At 41.9% G+C, this 20,435-nt stretch overlaps 1 pseudogene; it reads right to left on the reverse strand.

Annotated features, from left to right (window-relative positions):
* Positions 1 to 1,516: 1,516 nt before the first annotated feature.
* Positions 1,517 to 4,772, reverse strand: LOC120522259 (annotated as a pseudogene).
* Positions 4,773 to 20,435: the final 15,663 nt, after the last annotated feature.

Genomic DNA, 20,435 nt, shown 5'->3' on the forward strand with positions numbered 1-20,435 from the left:
ACAAAATGTTTGATGGTTCTGTGATCACACACCAATATCTTAGCAATTCCAAAAGTGCTGCATCCCTCTGAAAGACTTTTACAATTTTTGACTTTTCAGAGTCAGTTAAATCTCTTTTTTGGCCCATTTTGCCTGAGGAAAACTAGCTGCCTAATAATTCTGTGCACCTTGATATAGGGTGTTGATCTCCTTAGGCCACACCCTCCCTTATTACACAAATACACATCACCTGACGTGCTTAAATCCAATAAGCATTCAAGTTAATACAGCTTGGAGATGGAATATACGCATTAAAAATGATGATATGGTCAAAATACTCACTTGCCTAATAATTGTGCACACAGTGTATAGGTATTCATACAAAAATTAAACAAGTACAAGTCGAAACCAATTTTTAATGGACGTTGACATGTGTTGACACCAGGTACACTGTGAAAATAAACAAAATAACTTCATGTTTATTTCACATTATCTACTTAATTTAACTATAGTTTTTATAAAATTGGGGAGGGGGGTTTGAACCTGAGCACCATACATTACAAACAGCCACTGGCAAGGCATGCAGACTTTTAGAGATACAGTATTTACTGTATAGAGATAATGTATTTGCATCCTTTGAAAATACTCTGTCTTAAATATAATCTTTCAGCAACACACTATTTTTAAGTATCTGAAATACAAAATCAACACACTTAACTTTCCTCATCTTTTATTAATATCTAGTTCTATGCAATGCTAGTTAGTTTGGATGAAAACACAGGTTGTAGCTTTCTAAGTTTTTCTTACCAACAAATTCCAAGCAATTAACCCCTAGATGACCTTATGGAGTGATGGAAAATCTCTCAATTACAGTTTAAGAAATAGTCTAGAATTCAGGAATTCACAAAATATGTTTTTTTTTTAATTCAGTACAAAGCATGCAAATCATTCTGGAAAAATTGTTATTAGACACATATATATTTTTGAAAAGTGTCTAAAATGTATCTGGGACAAAATTCAAATTGTAAACTAAGAGACCTGTAGATCACATTTTTGACAATGATTTACACTCATATAATTTTGGGTTAAAATATTTACATATGATTCAAATAGCCCTGGATCTAGAAACACACATGTTCCTCTTACAGAAAAATCTGGAGTAACACCAAATAGAATAAAATTATGCAATGAAAAATCTACTGTAATACTTGGGTCACTTTAGATCTTGTTTCATAGTTCTGAATATATATTTACAGCACATAACGGAAAATTTTAACAAGTAGCTATAAACAAAAATCAAGTGTTAAAGCAATATTCAATTACCTCCTGTTCAAGATAGTTCAAATTAGACTCTAAACAATAGGGGAAATAACAGGCAGTTATTTATTATTATTATTAGTATTATTTTGTAAAATTCTTTCAATGATAGTATAGTTTGTTTAAACTCTTTACTGTATAAGAAACATCACCTGGATGCACTGGGACACATCATCAGTGTTGTATCCTAAGGTCATCAGGCGTTTCGGGTCTCGCAACATCATACACCCTCGCTCAGGTGACCCAGCCGGGGTTGATCACTCCCCAACTTGTGTCCCAGTAGCAATCCACGGATCGGCCCTCTTCATCCAAAGCCACCTTGAGGCTTTCTCTGCGGCTTCACTTGCGGATTTAATGGCCCTCTTCTTGGCCGCTCCTGTTATGCCCAACCGTGTGAGGACTCTACAGAGTGAGTGACCTGCAAATCCTCTGCAACCTATTTCTATGGGCTCATAGAGTACCCCCCAGCCTCTGCCCCTGCACTCCTGTACCAGCTCCTGGTACTTGGCACGTTTCCTCTCCCTAGCTTCCTCAATACGTTCTTCCCAGGGCACTGTCAGTTCCAGCATGATCAGCTGTTTTGAGGCCTCAGATGTAATGATCATGTCTGGCCGGAGTGGTGTAGTTATAATTTGCTGCGGGAACTTTAGTTGGTTTCCCAAGTCAGCCTGCAGCTGCCAGTCAGAGGCTGTGTGGAAGAGACCTGTTGTTACTGCCTTTGCCTGGGATTGCTCTCCCGCTTTAATGAAGGTAACTGACTTCTTAGGGCCGTGGATGTGTTTGCTTGTCTTGATGGCTGCAGTCAAGCTTTCAACAACTGCCTTGAGCACCTTGTCATGGTGCCACCGGTAGCGTCCATCTGCCAATGCCTTAGGACAGCTGCTTAGTAGATGTTCTAGAGAGCCTCTTCTTGAACAAAGTGGGCAGGATGGTGTCTCGCTCTTTCCCCAGACGTGGAGCTTTGCTGGACTTGGCAGGACATCGTAGACCGCCTGCATCAGGAACCGGACACGAAAGAAATCTACCTGCATGATGTCCGACCATGTGATCCTACGCTGGAGAGTGCTCTCCCACCTTGTCCACGCACCCTGTTGCCGGCGTCCTACTGCCCTGCTCACTCTCTCTTCCTCCACCCCTGCTCGGACCTCTTCCTAGAGTAGATGGATTCTCTCCTTGCCCTGGGCCTTGCCGACCTGGGTCTTTGGGAAGTAGCCCAGACCTGCTCTACCTGTTGCCACGGTGCCAACCAGAGCCTTCTGTCTCGGGCGTGACTCTGCCACCTCCACAGCCTTCTCCGCCCTCCACTTCCTGCCTGTCCTCACCTCAATGCCAGCTGCTGACACCTTACAGTCCTTTGAGTTCCTGTACTGTAGGACTTCTCTGGTGCGTGCTACCATGAATTCTTCCGTGAGGCCTCTAAATGGTAGTTGCAGGATGTTCCTAGTTCCATACAGTGCTGCGCTGGTGAGGCTGCGTGGGAGTCCCAACCACCTCCGAAGGAAGCTGCTGATCTTCTTTTCAAAGGACTCAACTGTTGAAAATGGGACTGCATATACCAGCAGAGGCCATCGGACCCGGGGCAGGATTGAATGCTGATAGATTCAGGCTTTAAACCTACCAGGCAGGCCAGACCTATCTACTTTGGTGAGCCATGTCCCAAGCTCCTGTGTGAATTTCTGAATGGCAGCTGTGTCTTTCAGACTTGAGTCAAAGACTTTCCCCAAACTCTTGACTGGCTGCTCTGTGATGGATGGGATGACTGTTCCTGCAATAGCAAATTGATACTTATCAGTCACCTTCCCCTTCTTCAGCACCATGGACCTTGACTTGGAAGGCTTAAAACTCATCCTTGCCCATGTGATGAGTCTCTCAAGACCTTGTAGGATCCACCTGCTCCCTGGGACCGATGTTGTTGTGATGGTTAGATCATCCATATAGGCTCTTATCGGGGGCTGTCGTACACCCGACTTAGTCAGGGGCCCTCTACATTCTACCTCGGCTGCCTTGACCATCATATTCATGGCAAGGGCAAAAAGAATAACTGAGATGGTGCACCCTGTTATTATCCCCTTGCCAAGCTGATACCAGTCTGATATTTCTGACCCAGAAGTGACCCTTATCCTGAAATTGTTATAATAATCCAGGATCAGATCCTTGATTTTCCTGGGAACATGGTGGCGATGTAGTGCAAGCTCAACCAGCTTGTGTGGTATAGACCCAAAGGCATTGGCCATGTCTAACCACAACACAGCAAGGTTGCCTCTGTTCTCGTGAGCCTCTCTGATCAGCTGAGTTTACCATACCTGTGTGCTCCAGACAGCCAGGGACTCCAGGAATCCCCCTTTTGAACAGAGGGGTCGATGTAGTTATTCTTTAGGAGGAACTCTGTCAGTCTTTTGGAAATGATGCTGAAAAATACCTTACCTTCTACACTCAGCAGGGAGATCATTCGGAACTGGTCGATGTTCCTGGAATTCTCCTCTTTAGGGACCCATACCCCCTCAGCACACCTCCATTGGTCAGCGACTTTCCGTCTTCGCCAGATCACCTTCAAGTTCTTCCATAGGTGCTGGAGAAGCGCAGCGCTTATAGACAAGGTATGGTACGCCGCTTGGGCCTGGAGTGGAAGCTGATCAGGCTGCCTTGATGACCTCCTCTACCTCCTTCAGACTTGGCTCCCCCAGCTTGAATGCTGTTATTGGGAGGGCAGGGTTGATGATGGCTTTATTGGCATTGAGATCTTGATCCCTCCTAGGATCTCTCAATGTGTCCTGGAGGAAGCGCTTCACTTCCTCCGATGAACACACAAGATGCCCACTGCGCTTATCCCCTAGCAGTTGTTTCGTAAAACCAAAGGGATTGGCAATAAAGGCTGCCCGCCTCCTTGCTCTCTCTCTTCCCTGCCTCCTATGCCACTCTGCTCTGCGGAGGGTCAACAGCTTCTTCCGCAGGATGTTCTGCAGTTCTGCCAATGCCTGCTTTTCCTCATCAGAAGCTGTCTTGTACTGCTTCTTGAGGGTTCGAAGCTCTTGCCGTATTTGATGTATGTTGAGGGCCCTGCGGTTCATAGTATATGAGGTGGACTTGGTCTTACCCTTCTCCACCTGACCAAACCTCTCAGAGGCATAACTGACGATGATCGTGGTCATTGTTTGGAGTTGCCTGTCGACATCTCCTTTGGCTGTGGCTTGGATAATATTGGACACGTCCTGATCAAACTGCATCCAATCTCTCCGTTTGCTGGCTGGAGGCCACTTAATCCGCTGCTGTGGAACTACTCTGCCGGAGTCGGGAGGCTCAGGTGCGTGGAGGGACTGGGCTCTGTGGGTTGCCTCCTGGCCGGGCTCCTCCTGCGTCTCACCAGGTCCAAGACCTGTGCGTTGCACCTCCTTCTCCTGCTCCAGACATTTCATTCTGGCCTGATGGATTTTTAGGCCACGTTGGTTCTTGCACAGCTTTCCGCACATGCATGTTATACTCGTAGTCTGTCCGCTCACATTGGTCTTAAAACAATATTCAACTTCTCATGCTTACCTCTCCTGCATCCTTCAAAAATACGGCTTTTGAAGATTTTTTGAAATAAAGTGAAATGTTTGTTCTTGTGCATATTTGTCAGTTTTAAGAACATTATATCTATTTCATATTCATTAGAGAAACATATGTGTATTTAAGTCCACAGAGGAACCTACAGTTGTGTTTGGTGCTCTGTAGTTTGCTTGACAATTTTGCTATAAAAGAACAGTTTATACAGGCATTATTAGTCACTTACAAAGCCACAAAAGGACAGTGGTGGTCCATGGAGGGATGTGAAGCTCTCAGAACTTGTAAACTTTGATCAATTGACACTTTTAACACAATTGAATGCAGCTAGATCTTATTTGACAAGATTTTATTTGACAAAATAGTATACTGTGTACTTTTCCACCTTTTGAAAAGCTTGCTTTGATTAATTTTAGATTAATTAATTCATGACTGTTTATTAACACAATTTTCTCTTTAAAAATATTTAGTAGAATATGACAAAGATCATAGTACAAATACTTTAATGTTTAAGAACGTAAACGTGGAGTTACATTAGCTACAATTGACCTGCAACATATAATATATTTTCATAAATGTTTAAAAGCATCATTGGCTGTATCTTTTATTACAATGTTTGTTTTGATTAAAATAAATAGCATGTTATTTTTTATTAATAGAATTTATTACAATTTCCTGATGTACATTTCTTAAGTGTGTTCTCATACTAAAGCCAGCATTAATGGTGTGTAACTTTTCAAGCTTTTTTTAAGGGAAGATCAGTTATCAGAATTTGTCAGCTTATAGTATTTTTCCACATGGGAAGTAGGACATTCTGTGTACCACAGGTAGTGCTTCCAAATTCTCAGTTTAAAAGTTCCCTGATGCTCATTTTATATATTAGAACTTCACAAAATGTCTTTGACCAACAGGTCATAAACCGGGCCTCCAGTGAGGCCTTCACTGTCTTCAGCCCTGTGTTAATGCCATTATGGTGGGGAAGAGAATAGTGGTCTTAACAATGCCAGTTTTGTGTGCTCTAACTGATTTATTAAATGTCTGGAATTACTGGAAGCAGAAATAATTGCCAAGATAGGGAACAGCAAGGACCTTTCTCTCTCTTCCCCTTCTTTTCCATTACTGAAGCATATGCTGCCTATCTCTCCTTTTCTCACTCACTCACCCATTTCACAAGGGCTTGATATTATGTATGCTTACTCCATATGTGATAATGTAAAATATATTTTGTAAAAGTATAATGTGGTATGAGACTATTGAACTGGAATACAGTAGAAAGTCAAGTGTTTTCATCTACAAATACCCAAACTTTTATAATGCATGTATTTTTGAAAATGTTGACTGAATTATTTATGCCCCTACAATGAATAGTATCACATTTACTTTACTGTTCTTAAAATTTAGGCAATGAATGGCTTCATAGGCTTGCTTTTTGACTGTTTTCCTTGTTCTTCAAAGATCAGTTTCATCTGTGGCATTAGGTAGCATTAACTGCATTTGCAGGTCAGCATATGGCTATGTGTAGTTGTTAGCAAATTGTAATGTATTAAAATTATAGAAATGCTACATAATTGATTTGCAGAAATGCATAATATTTAATAATCTGTATTGCTGTGCCTTGTAGCATGGAAAATGTGGTTCTCACAAAGGCACAGCCTTATCAGGTACTGTATGTAGTGAAATGATTCTTACCAGCTCAAACACAGGAAATGCCTTAAAGGTAAGGATTCTCTTTTTCCTTTTCGATATCATTCAGTCATTATTCAGTCTAGAATGGAGTGATTGTTTGCTTCAGGTAAACACTTTAAGTTACATATAACATTTTACATGTAGCATTTCTATTGGAATATGTTTAGTGAATGTTTTAGTAGTTTTAAGTATACTTACTAAATTGGGAACATTTAAATTACATATTATTTGAATTGTTGAATTTGGCCTCCACAAGTGACTATATTGTGGTAATTAGGCTATTTTTGTCTTTTAGGTACTCACTTAAGTACTATTCCTGTAGACGTACAGATTGAATTGAAATGTGTCTTACAGCAATGTATTAGTAAATAAAATTGTATGCTTTTTTCACTTCAGAGCACTTAGTCATTTTTAATTATTTGTGCACTTTCTCAATGGTTTCTAACTAGACATGTCATTCCCTTGAAGATGAAATGCTATGGTTGTACACTGGAGTTTATTTTTTCTTTTTTGCTCTACCTAATGAATACAGGGAGTACAGTAGAGGCAAAAAGCAAGAGAAATCAATACAGCTAAGCATTCCTATGACATGCTTTGGTCATATTGGTGTGTTTATTTCATAAGCCAATTCGACTGTACTTTGAGTGAAAGTGGAGTTAATGTGTTGATATTCCTAATAAAATACTTCACACTTCACTGTTTTCTTTTCACAAAAAAAGTCTTCATTGATCAAAAACATCCTGACCGCTTGTGACCGATGTGTTGGGACAGAACTCAGGCCAAGAATTCTGGATATGGACAAGGATGAAAGAAACACACACAATTGGAAAATTAGATGAAAGGGGAGACGATGAAGATATTGAAGAAATCATATTGTCCTTGATATTTACTTTTGACTGCATGATGGATATGCACTCATATTTTGATGAGATACGGGGTAAAAAAAAAAAAGCTCCCATCACCTGCTGCTGTTCTAAGAAAGGTGGGGATGGATTGGTTTTCTGACCTGGTTCAATAGTTCCTTGTCTGCTCAAAAGACCCATATAGTGGATGGAGGACACGGGTGGATATCCTGACTGGGATTGTGTGTTTTATTTCTTTAAAATGTATTCATATTTGAACCTGGAACTTCTATGTGTGTGGTTGTGTCCAGGGTTTGGGTGCTAAAATGCCCCCCACAGGTTACACTTCCCTATGTGGTAGTTAGAACAATGATCTTTGCGTTTTGATACATCACTTTAACTTTCAAGACCTAGACTGTTGGCTAACAAGTTCAAGATGGAAGTCTAATTAAATCTAATTATTCAGTCAGTCAGTCATTCTCCAACCTGCTATATCCTAACACAGGATGACGGGGGCTTGCTGGAGCCAATCCCTGCCAGCACAGGGGGCAAGGCAGAAACAAATCCCTGGGCAGGACGCCAGCCCACTGCACGGCACACACACACACCCCAAGGGATAATTTAGGATTGCCAATACACCTAACCTGCATGCCTTTGACTGTGGGAGGAAACCCACGCAGTCACGGGGAGAACATGCAAACTCCATGGAGGGAGGACCTGGGAAGCGAACCCGGGTCTCCTTACTCTGAGGCAGCAGCACTACCACTGTGCCACACTGTTTTATGATTTACATCTTTTGCAATATTTAAAATGTGCTTATCTGTTTATTCATCCTTTTCATGTCCATAAGAGTCTGTGTGTTGCATGTGATAACTCATTTTATAACTAACTATACTCATTCAGTCTTCTTACTAAATTTTAACTTAGAAATTTCATAACTCTGCTCCACTTCACCATCTCCATGATGCACACTGGTACAACAGTTAAGTCTTATACTTCGTATCATCTTGGCACATCTGGATAATGTACAAACTGCTCTTGCAGAGGTATGTTATACAGACAATAGCTTAGCATTCAACACTGTTGTGCCAACAGAACTGGATTTTAGACTTCATAGTGAACAGACCTCGGCTTTACAGATTGCCAGCATCATATCTTCTGTGCTTTACTACAACACAGGCAGTGTGCTAATACCCCGGTGTGACTGTGTGTCCATATACCACAACAGCTCCATCATTAAAAATGCTACTGACATCACCGTCATAGGCCTGATCACCAATCTGCTTGACTCAGCGGTCCCAGGACCATCTGACTTTTAATGTCCAAAAATTAAGGAGCAGGTCATAGGCTAGAATGGTTTAAGCTGTGGCTTTTTGTGGGGTGCTGTGGAAATGATGAGCTTGTTTAAATTTCATACAGTAACAATCACTGATTAACTGATGATGGAACAGCACAGTTTGTCTATTGCCAAATTCACCAATGCCTTCTTGATATGTCTCACAGGTGCTGTCTGGATTCCTTCTTCACTTGCAGCATCATATCCTGGTAGGGCACACATGCTTAAGTCACTGCAGAGGGTGGTGAAAGCCACAAAATATTACTGGCACCCAGCTGCTGGTTTCTAAAAGGCATTCTGCTAAGATTATTACACACTCAGCCATTCTGCACAGCTGTTTTTCTAGCCTTCCTTCTGGGAAATAGTAAAGAATCAATGGACTTCAGTATGGCTTCAGAGAAAGTGTTTTAGTTGTGGAATTACTGAACAACCAATCATAATAGCAAACATTGTAAGAAAAAGACTATGTATTGTCACAGATGACCGGGAACACTGCCCGGCCGGGACGCCTGGATAGTCCCCGGGTTGGACAATACTTCTCCTCGGTCACAAGAGGGCAGCTGCTTGGGGCTATTTGGGGGCCAAAGGGACGGAGCGGGAATACTCATTTGGAGAGAATGTGGCCACCGTCAGGGGGCGCCCGGACTATTAAAGAAGCCTGGATGGCAGCACTTCCGCCACACCAGGAAGTGCTGCCAGAAGTAATTCCAAGGTCACCCGGAGGGCTTCCAGGTGCTTTCCTGACACTTCCACCACACCAGGAAGTGACGTCAAGGGGAGCACCTGGGGCTCATCTGGGTCATGATAAAAGGGGAAGCCTCCCTCCAGTAGACGAGCCAGAGTTGGGAGGAAGGAGATGAAGCTTGTGAGGAGGAGAGAGGAGGTCAAAAGAGAGAAAGAAGAAGAAGACACTCACTACAGTGGAGAAAGTTGGTGATTGAAGACATTGTGGTGTGAAAAAATATAAATAAAGAAATGTGTTTTGGACATTCTGGTGTCGGTCTGTCTGTGTCTGGGGGACGCTTCCACAATGGCCAACGTGGGGCCCACCTCCTGCTAAAAGGGGGGACCCTGTTTTTTAAAAAAAAATAAATAAAATTTTGTGGAGGCAACCCCGCACAGCAGACGAAGGCTCACTTCCATCGCGGCACGCAGTCCTGCACCAATGTCTCAGAAAACGCTCGCCAAGGACCACGCCTGACGGATGTCTATTATTATGGGGAAGAAAAAGGGCAAATGCACCCTGAAGGTAGCGACGCCTCTATCCAGTGTTGTCGTTGTGGATGCATTCAAGAAGACGGGATTCGGGAGGTAAGTGATTGTGATACGCTTGACGGGCCTTACCCTGCTGTCCCCTGATCTTGTTTTTTAGTAGGGAACTGGGCGGTCTCATGGTCTGGAATCCCTACAGATTTTATTTTTTCTCCAGCCGTCTGGAGTTTTTTTGTTTTTTCTGTCCCCTGGCCATTGAACCTTACTCTTATTCGATGTTAATGTTGATTTATTTTGTTTTATAATTGTGTCTTTCATTTTTCTATTCTTTAATATGTAAAGCACTTTGAGCTACTGTTTGTATGAAAATGTGCTATATAAATAAATGTTGTTGTTGTTGCCTGAATCTGCATCTGTGGCCAAAGCACGCCGACCTGTGGAGTGATACCGAGACGGCAACGGGAGATGAAGTGGAGCTGCCGCTGGCTGCAGAAGGGCCGTGGGGCGAAGCTGCCCGAAGACTCCTCCCCGCTGAGTCCGCCATAGGGTGGAGGGAGCGCCAGAAGACCGGAAGCTCCTCCCAAAGACAAGCACAGGATTGACGGAGTGTGTTGTGTACCCGCCAATGAGTACTTGAAGGCGGGACCAACGAACATCAATCCTGGGACGCTCAAAGACCCAACGGAGCATGCGCAGGAGCTCCATGGCTCCCAGCCAGCAGGTGAGTGCGAAAAAAGTATGACTTCACCGCCGGCTGGCTTAAGTGACTTGTTGTTGGCTGTACAGGAGTTGGAAAAAGTCTTTCGATCTGTACAGCCTCTCTTACAAATTCTTAGTGATTTGAAAGGCGTAATCAAGACACTGGAGGAGACTGCGGACGCGCCCCTGAGAGCCGTACTGGAGTGGTTGAGGCAGCGCGATGTGGGATTCTCCAGCCAGTCTGATGCTTGGGTACAGGTAAGTGATACCGGTACCGAACATGATAAGGGAATCCCTAGCGAAAAGAACCCGGATGTAACGGAAGGGATCCAAATAGCAAGGGTTCCGACAGTAGATCAGGGGACAAGTACTGAGCCCAGTACAAGCAGAGACGGGGGGACGGTGCCCGCTTGTATGTGTCGACACCCAGACTGCCCCGTGCCAGGAAACTGCAGCGCTCGTAACCCGTTCGAGAGGTTTTCAAACAGGTCTCTCTATAATCCATATGGGGATTCAAGCTGTTACAGCACCCCAGAGTAACGGGAGGCCCTGGAGAAAAAAGGTTCATTGATGGGTGAACACTTGCTGAAAGACACAGTTCAGCAATCCCCTTTCCAGCATCGCAATAGGGCAGCAGCTATCACTCCAGGTTTTGTGTCTTAAAGCAAAGGAAAAAAAGAAGGGGCACAGAAACAACAGAGAGAACAGAAGCTTGTGAGGACAAACAAAGACGGTAGCAATGAGAGAGACCTTTTCGCAAAGCAAAGCAGCCGGAACCGAAAAAAATAATGAAAAGACAACGTGGGTCAGAGGGTAGCAATGAGAGAGACCTGTTAGCAAAGCAAAGCAGCCGGAACCGAAAAGAACAATGAAAAGTCAACGTGGCTCAAAGGGTGCATGTGGACTGTAGCAGAGACCAAAGCGAATGAGGATGTGTTTGGTGATGTGTTGTGGGTGGGCACATGAGCAGGCAGTGCGCATGCCTCGAGAAAAAGGGTGGGCGTGGGAGGAGGGTTAGAGTTTGCGTTGGGGCTTCGTCGTGCGTACCCCATGGTCGGGCGACTTGGTCAGTTATATATATAGATTGTTTCACATGACAACAATTTGCTAGAGGGAATATGAAATACATTTATAGATTGAACATCTCTAGGTATGAGTTTAATAAGGTGCATTCTGTTTGAAACACTAAATGGTAATAAGATTTGCTACTTTTACTATAATGTAACAGTTCAGGAGAAAATGTAATGAACAACCATTCAAAATAGTAAAAATAAAAAACTGTATCGGCAAAGTGTTTAGAATGGTTGATAGCGTAAGTATGAGACTGGAAGTCATTTATGTTTATCCAAATAAAAACTGTGGTAAATTGTACAACTGCAGCATACTGTGCAACGAGCATGTCAATACTGTCTCACAAAGGGCATGACAGAGTGATGTTGGGAAAGGGAGTTACAATAATTGCATTGTTACATGCATGGAGTGCGCTGTCAAGGGCGTTCTGTGATTGATGCTATGGGCGTTCCATGTCTGATATCAGAGGTATTGTAGTCTGCAGCTTCACTCTGTTGTAAAATGGGCAGATCTATGGGGACGGGATAAATGTCGATCAAATTCCACTTCAATGAATTATGTTATTAGTGCAGGACTTCAGGGAATCATTTTGTTGCATGTACAGTACATATCAACCAAATGTTAATTTGTCCAATTATCAACGATCTGAGGTTGTCTATCAAATTTAACTTCTGCCAATGTCTCTATTAGCATTCCCACCTGCTTCCCAGTTCCGCTTACCTAAAGGTTTGTTTTGTCTCTTTAAAAAATACAGGTAAGTTTGCTTATAAAGTAAAATGATTAAAATCTGCAATTTAATTTTTCAGTGTTTTTATATAAGCATTACAGGATTTTGATTGTACTTTGCTTTGATTTTTCTGTTGCAAACATTTATTCTTTATTATTATATTACTTTGATTACATAAATTGTAATGTTATTTTACAGCCTTTTTTATAAATAGGATCATATAATGGTCAAAAATACTACACATATTCTGACCATAGTGCAATCTTTAGGTGTATTCTTCTACCCTTTCTGTCATCTGCAACTCTATTCCTCATGCTTGTCTATACAAACTAATAAACATTTGCGAGATCACTGAGAAACTGTCATTTCATTCAGAGGTGTGAGTTTTGTGGGTTTTTTTCCTCATTAACTTAGGCTAAAAGTAATCTCTAAGCCAACATGTCCCTGTGTATTAATTCATTTTTTACATTGTTAATTACCATGCGTGATGTTGAATCTATACTTTCTTTAATTTAGTTTTGACATATTTCAGCAACTTTTATTTATTTGATTTATTTATTTGATTTTTTACTTATAACCCTTCAAACAGCTATAGGTTTTTATTTTTTTTTAATATTTTTCTATTTATGCAAAATACTACAGTGGTTGATGTACAGTAGTTTACTGTGTTATTATTGAGAACAGACAAGATCTGCACAAGAACAGACTGGTATTTTAATTTTAAGATATAAGATGGCTGGACGAATGTAAAAATTGTTTGTATATGAACCATGGTAACTTTACTTAAAGGACAGTTTGCAAAACCTTTTAACTTTTTGAAGGCAGCTTAGACGGGACAAGAGTTGAACATTTTCATTCTATTTTCAGTAGGCCAATAATGGAGGAGCCCTTTAATTTTACTGCTTTGTCTTTTAAAATGCATATATATATATATATATATATATATATATATATATATATATATATATATATATATAGTGGAAAGCTTACCCCTAACACAGACAGACCGACACCAGAATGTCCAAAACACACTTCTTTATTAACTGTTTGAGCACCACAATGTCTGCAAGCACCAACTCTCTTCCTTTGTGGTCTTCTTCATCTCTGACCGCCTGTCCTCCTCACAAGCTTTGTCTCCTTCCTCCCAACTCTGGCTCGCCTACTGGAGGGAGGCTTCCCCATTTATCATGACCAGGATGAGCCCCAGGTGCTCCCTTGACGCCACTTCCTGGTATGGTGGAAGTGTCAGGAAAGCACCTGGAAGCCCTCCGGGTGACCTTGGAATTACTTCCAGCAGTACTTCCTGGTGTGGTGGAAGTGCTGCCATCCAGGCTTCTCTAATTGTCTGGGCACCCCCTGCCGGTGGCCACGTCCTCTCATGCAGAGCATCCTAGCTCCGTCCCTGTGGCCCCCAAATAGTCCCGGGCGGCTGCCCTCTCGTGGCCGAGGAAAAGTATTCTCCAACTCGGGGACTATCCAGGCGTCCCAGCTGGGCAGTGTCCCTAGTCATCTGTGACTATATATATATATATATATATATATATATATATATATATATATATATATATATAGTAGTGTCACACACATGCGCAAACTTCTATAGTGTACGGGGCTGGACAATCCCAAAAATTTATAATTGTTTCTGTCTTTTTATTACAGTGGAGTAAACGGCAGGATATCGGCAGAATACATCTCCAGAACATGTCCGAAGGAAAGGACCTGATAACGATGTTGACAAGTTTGGTGAGCCAACTCCAGGCTCTGCAGGTGGAACAGGCAGCCACGAAGCGGGAACTGGATGCAACTAAGACCTGTGGCAGAAGTGAGTAAAACCGGAGGTCCAGTGCTAGAATGTAAAATACCGATGTTACCGCTATACGTACTGTAATTCATGCAAGTGCGTTTTCTTTGGTATGTGCTGTTATTTTCTTTATTATAAGTAGAGTAAATACATAATAATTTCATTTAATTAAAATACAGTAAAATATACGGTTACTTGCCAATGATGATGATGATGAAAACGATCAAACCATTTCTATGATGTGCCTAAATGTCTCGGGGTGCTTCTTTGTCAGCAGACGCTGCCTCTCCATGTAGAGAGATGTTTTTAATATTAAATCACTTCTGAAAACGATCAAACCATCCCTTACTGGCTTGAAAATCTTCTTTCTCCGGTGCTGTTGATGGAACTGTGACGATGTGGATTCGGCACCATGCTCCCATCTGCTGTTCGGGAGCCCTTGAACCCTACACCGTCGGTAATGTTACCGATGAGCTAGACACTGAGGCAACAACATAGCAAGGGGAGGGTTCAAAAGTGCATTTATTTATAATCTAACAAAAAAAAAAAAAAGTGTTAAAGTAAAATGCAGTGCATTCAATTTCTTATTTAAATAAACAATCCATAAAAGAAATGTGGAGGTTTAAAAATCAATACAAAAACAATCTGATAAAAACGAGGTTGAAACAACGGTGAAAGCAATCCTTTAAAATACCATTCAGAGCCCGATGTCTTCTATCCTAGCATCTCTCCTGCTTCACCTGTCTGGGCCCCGCTGCAGGCAAGACACTTTCTCTGCAGCTGTCTTTTACTTCTTTTCAAACAGGTCTGGAGGCCTCCCGATCCTGGCTTTGGTCATCCCCGACCTTACACGGCCAGTCGCTCTTCACTGGTCACTCCCGCTACTCGATCACTCCGCGAGAGTGACCACTACTACAACTCCCGGGTGTCGACCTAACACCCAGGCTTCCGTACAGCTGCCTGCGAGCATTCACTCGCCGCCGCCACTTGCACCTCTCTCTCTCTCTCTCTCCTGCTTTGTGCTTTCCAGCAACCGCTGTCTTTCTTTCCTTTCTTGTTCTACTCTTTTCTTACATTTTCTCTTTTTCTTTCTTCCTTTTTAGCCAACTTGCGCTTCTATATAGGTCGAGAGGGCATAGCAGCTGCGGCAAATTAGCAGCCCCAGGAACAATCACGGATGTGGGCAGTCCCCCACATCGCAAATCGCCCTGAGAACTGCTTCAGCAACACAATTACCACGCCCCCTTGCTAAGCTGCGAGCGCGGTGATTATTTATTTAAAACGGGCTTTTGCTGAGAGCTGTGGACCCGCTGTACCACAGTAACTGGTTGCGGTTCTTTGGTACCTTCTACATTGTCTCCTGTAGTGAACTGCTGGTACAATTTCCGTGCTTTCTCACAAATGATGTTACCGTCCAAGGGGATGTTTTTCTTCCTGCAGTCGGTGATCCACAATGCCAAGACAGATTCCATCCTGACGATATTTTTATTCCTGATGGTCATTACCTTTTTGGCACTATCACAGAAACTTACATATATGGTACTCTGGATTGCTGCCTGGTTCTTCTTTATGTAGCGTACAGTGCTTTCATTAATGCCATAGTGGTGAGCTACTACAGAATTACTTTTTAGTTCCCGGAGCAAATCCAGTAATTCAACCTTCTCCTGCAGTGTTTTAAACTTCTTCTGGTGCTTAGGCTCAGTGCCAGAAGCCTTATGACATGCAGGGTGTTTCGGCATCATCTTGTGCGTTTAAGAATAACATAATGAATACAATAACAAAAAGGAAAACACAAGGACACTCAGCTGGAGATACATCACAGGGCAGCAGTCAATCAGCAGCAAGGAGAAATGTATAATGCTCTCGGTTTGGCTACTTTCACCATCCCAAACCATGGTTCCCTCAGCGGATGCTTCCTGTTCTACAGCACAGTATTGCCACGAAAAAAGCCACAAAAAGTTGCGGTGGATATTTGTGCTTTCCGCTAACAATTAATAGTTAGGTTCTAAGTAAAAATCCACGAATGAGTCCACAAACCCTGAACTGCGACTTCACGGGGATCTACTGTATACTGATACAGCTACAGCAATGTACAGTTAGGTCCATAAATATTTGCATAGAGACAACTTTTTTCTAATTTTGGTTCTGTACATTACCACAATGAATTTTAAATGAAAAAACTCAGATACAGTTGAAGTGCAGACTTTCACCTTTAATTCAGTGGGGTGAACAAAATGATTGCATAAAAATGTGAGGCAACTAAAGCATTTTTTTAACACAATCCCTTCATTTCAGGGGCTCAAAAGTAATTGGACAATTGACTCAAAGGCTATTTCATGGGCAGGTGTGGGCAAGTCCATTGTTATGTCATTATCCGTTAAGCAGATAAAAGGCCTGGAGTTGATTTGAGGTGTGGTGTTTGCATGTGGAAGATTTTGGTGTGAACAAACAACATGCGGTCAAAGGAACTCTCCATGCAGGTGAAAGAAGCCATCCTTAAGCTGCGAAAACAGATAAAACCCATCCGAGAAATTGCTACAATATTACGAGGGAAAATCTACAGTTTGGTACATCCTGAGAAAGAAAGCAAGCACTGGTGAACTCGGCAACGCAAAAAGACCTGAACATCCATGGAAGACAACAGTGGTGGATGATCGCAGAATCATTTCCATGGTGAAGAGAAACCCCTTCACAACAGCCAACCAAGTGAACAACACTCTCCAGGGGGTAGACGTATCGATATCCAAGTCTACCATAAACAGAAGACTGCATGAAAGTAAATAGAGAGGTGCACTGCAAAGTGCAAGCCACTCATAAGCCTCAAGAATAGAAAGGCTAGATTGGACGTTGCTAAAAAACATCTAAAAAAAGTCAGCACAGTTCTGGAAAAACATTCTTTGGACAGATGAAACCAAGATCAACCGGCCAATCATATGACACTTTAAAACAGAAATAATGAAATAAATAATTAGATAAATTAATTAAAAAGCTTATGCAAATGTTGTGTCGCCTTTAGTGAATGTTCAAGATCCATTTCTTTCTACTTTTTCTTTTTCCTAAGGTTCCTCTGGTTAATTAGATAGATAAATCAATGCCAGTGCTGGCCAGTCATATAGCAGTTTAAACCACAGCCAGCTATTCACAGATCACTTTATGTACTTTATGCAAATAAGGTATTGCCTTTAATGAATGTTTAAGACCCATTTCTTTCTCCTTTCTTTTTTTTCTTCTTGCAACCACCTTTGCTTGCTTTCAAGCCTGCTTGCTGATTTATTCGCCTATGAGTGCCACCATCCTGGAGAAGTCCCATTGGCGAGAAGTGACTTACTTTGAGTGACCCAGCCCAGTCACATCAAACTAGCAATGCATCTTGGTGTTTACTGTTCCTTAATTTTTTATGTGGCTTTTATGGAAGAATATTTTTAGGTTAACATGGTATTCATCTTAAAGAAAGAGCATAATGGCTTAATAAATGTCAGAAACCTGCTCAGGCACACCAGGGGCCTCTTGTATATCTCTGTGCGTAGAATTTGTACTATAACATGACGTAAGCGCAAAAGCCGAAATGTGCTTATGCACAGAAAAATCCAGATGCAGGAATCTGTTCGTACTCCAACTTCCGTGTTCTTCCGCTCCATAAATCCCGGTCTGCGTAAAAGCGAACTCATGTGCATGTGCTTTCTGTCCCGCCCCAATTCCTCCCAGAGTTACGCCTCTTTGAATATGCAAATCAATATAAATAGCCCTTAAGCTCAGCGTTCTGTGAAAAGACAATGGGAAAAGCATGGAGGAAAATATAAGAATTTCAGCGAATACCAAGTGGAGGCAAAGAAAAACGTACTATTTGTTGATTTAAACAGTGGTATAAACAACAAAAGGAAGCCGATCGACTGACATAGCGTGTTGGAGAAACTCGAAAGCTCAAGTTCACAAATTCGCACAGTGCCCAAAATAAAAAAGAAGTTGTCACATATCAAAGTCACTGTGAAAAGGTGAGTTGTAGCCCACCGTCTGAGCTTATTAGGGTACAGAGAAAAAAAATAGGCACACAACGGAAAAAAAGCACGAAATATCAACTTTAATCTCGAAATTTCCACTTTAATCATGTAGTTTACTTTGTCATTAAAGTAGAACATCATAAACTTCATCTTAAATTCATTTAATTTACTAGTTTCTCAAATCCCATGTAACTTAAGTAGCACGTTAAATGGTTTGTTTTGTTTTTGATATTCAATGTGCTCCATGTGTGTGAATCACTACGTTCTTCCATTCTCTTTCTCAGACAGGACACAGAATCCATTATATTCGTGTTATTACGTTTCTCTGAATAATTAAAATACTGAGATGTATATGTGATATCATTTTCATGATGACTGGAATGAAAGCATGTTATTAAACATGGGAACACGATGGGCAGTGATTGGTCATATCTCACACAAGATGCTGCTGCGCCATGCGCGACCTTCGATGAAATAATTTATTGTAGCAGTACTGTCTATTTCAAAAATACTAACCTTCAATTCCTGTCCTTACTTTTCTTTCCCCAAATACCCAATCGCCACACAATCAGCCCTGTAACAGACGTTAAGCCATCTGTAAGCTTACAACGACAATTCTTCAAAACTTTTAAGGAACATTGAAATATCTTCATAGTACGTGTTTAATTATTCTATCCTTCTATCCTTCCAGTGTCGCGCCAGCCTCAGCAAATATACAGCGCAAGGCAGGAACAATATGTGAACTTGCTAGCACTGCTGCACCGTGTCCTCAGATGTTTAATTAATAACAATACAGATTATTTAAATGAAATTAAAGTTTTATCTGTATAATATAATCAACATATTTTGCTGCATTTCATCTTAAAAATGATATTGTCATCATATGTAAATACGCAATTTATAAAGTGCCGCAAGTTGTGTAATATTATAACTGTAGTGCAAGTTTACAGTGGGGTAATTGTACTTATAAGTACAAACAGTTCTACAAGGAGCAATTGATTGAGTGCATTTATAGTTCTTGGGATGAAACTGTTTCTGAACCGCGAAGTCCGTACAGAAAAGGCTTTGAAACGTTTTGCTGTGGCTTTGGCAGCATGTGCTTGATGCTGAATACTGATAATTCTCTTTCCGATCAGCAGCTGCTGTGATTCCCCACTCAAATACAGTGATATATATACTCCGAGTGGTGCAGTGAGAGTAATATGAAAAAAGATGATCCGCTGCGGCAACCCTTAAAGGGAGCAGCTAAAAAAAAGAAAAAGAAGAAGAAGAAGATGGTGCAGTGAGAGTAACAATGCTAAAGCAGTTATGGTATTTGGAATACTATGGCTATTCCCTGGACCATTATATTGTTACAAGTAATCTACAATCAGATGCATTACACTAATAAACAATATGCAGTTAGTTTCAGTGTATTTATAAAGCCGCGTCAGAAATGTGGTTCTAAGAAATAAAGGGTAATGTGGAAAAATAAAAATACAGGTCAATAACTTGTGCTTGACAAATCTGATGTACGTGACAGAAAGCATGTTCTATGGTGTGTGTGGTAGGAGTCACGCAGACCCTGCATGCTTATAGTGTAATCGTAAACAAGTGCTGCTTCGGGTTTTGCGTCTACATGGAAGGCCACGGGTGTGGACTCATCAAGCCCCAAACTAAGGAAACTAACAGATGTACTCCACCTTTAGATTTTTGATAATGCTGATTCAGGCTAATGTTTTGAAATACTTGTGTAACTAAAGTCATAAGACAAGAAACCCTATAAAAATCTGAAACACTTACCCCTCGGGCAGATGAAGGGCAGGTGTCCTAGGACTGTGCTTCTCTGTCATTCTTACCTTTGCCTGGTGTGTATTAATAAAAGATTTCTTACTAACTTTAATTATATCTCTCTGTCTTCAGTCACAAGAAACGACACTAGAGAAAAAGTGTCCACAGTTTTCTGGCGCCCAGACGTGGGGCAGGAGACGGCCGGCTGACTCCTTGAGCGGGAAGACCTCGGCCATCTGTCTTCTTGAAGCAGACTGCCGCTACTGAGTGCTCCGGCAGCAGTGTAAGCAGCTCCGATAAAAGTTAGGACTGCCCTGCCCTGAGATGGCTTCTGCGTGAGGAATCCCCGGTCTCCTCCTGGTTCAACCACGGTGACTGAGAAGGATTTCCTGACAGAGCTAATTAACACCCAGGCTGGGGTAAGTACCATCGAGGATTCCCGGTAAGCATCAAGATC

This window comes from Polypterus senegalus, unplaced genomic scaffold (genome assembly GCF_016835505.1).
Source record: "Polypterus senegalus isolate Bchr_013 unplaced genomic scaffold, ASM1683550v1 scaffold_3367, whole genome shotgun sequence".
In the NCBI taxonomy this organism is placed as follows: domain Eukaryota; kingdom Metazoa; phylum Chordata; class Cladistia; order Polypteriformes; family Polypteridae; genus Polypterus; species Polypterus senegalus.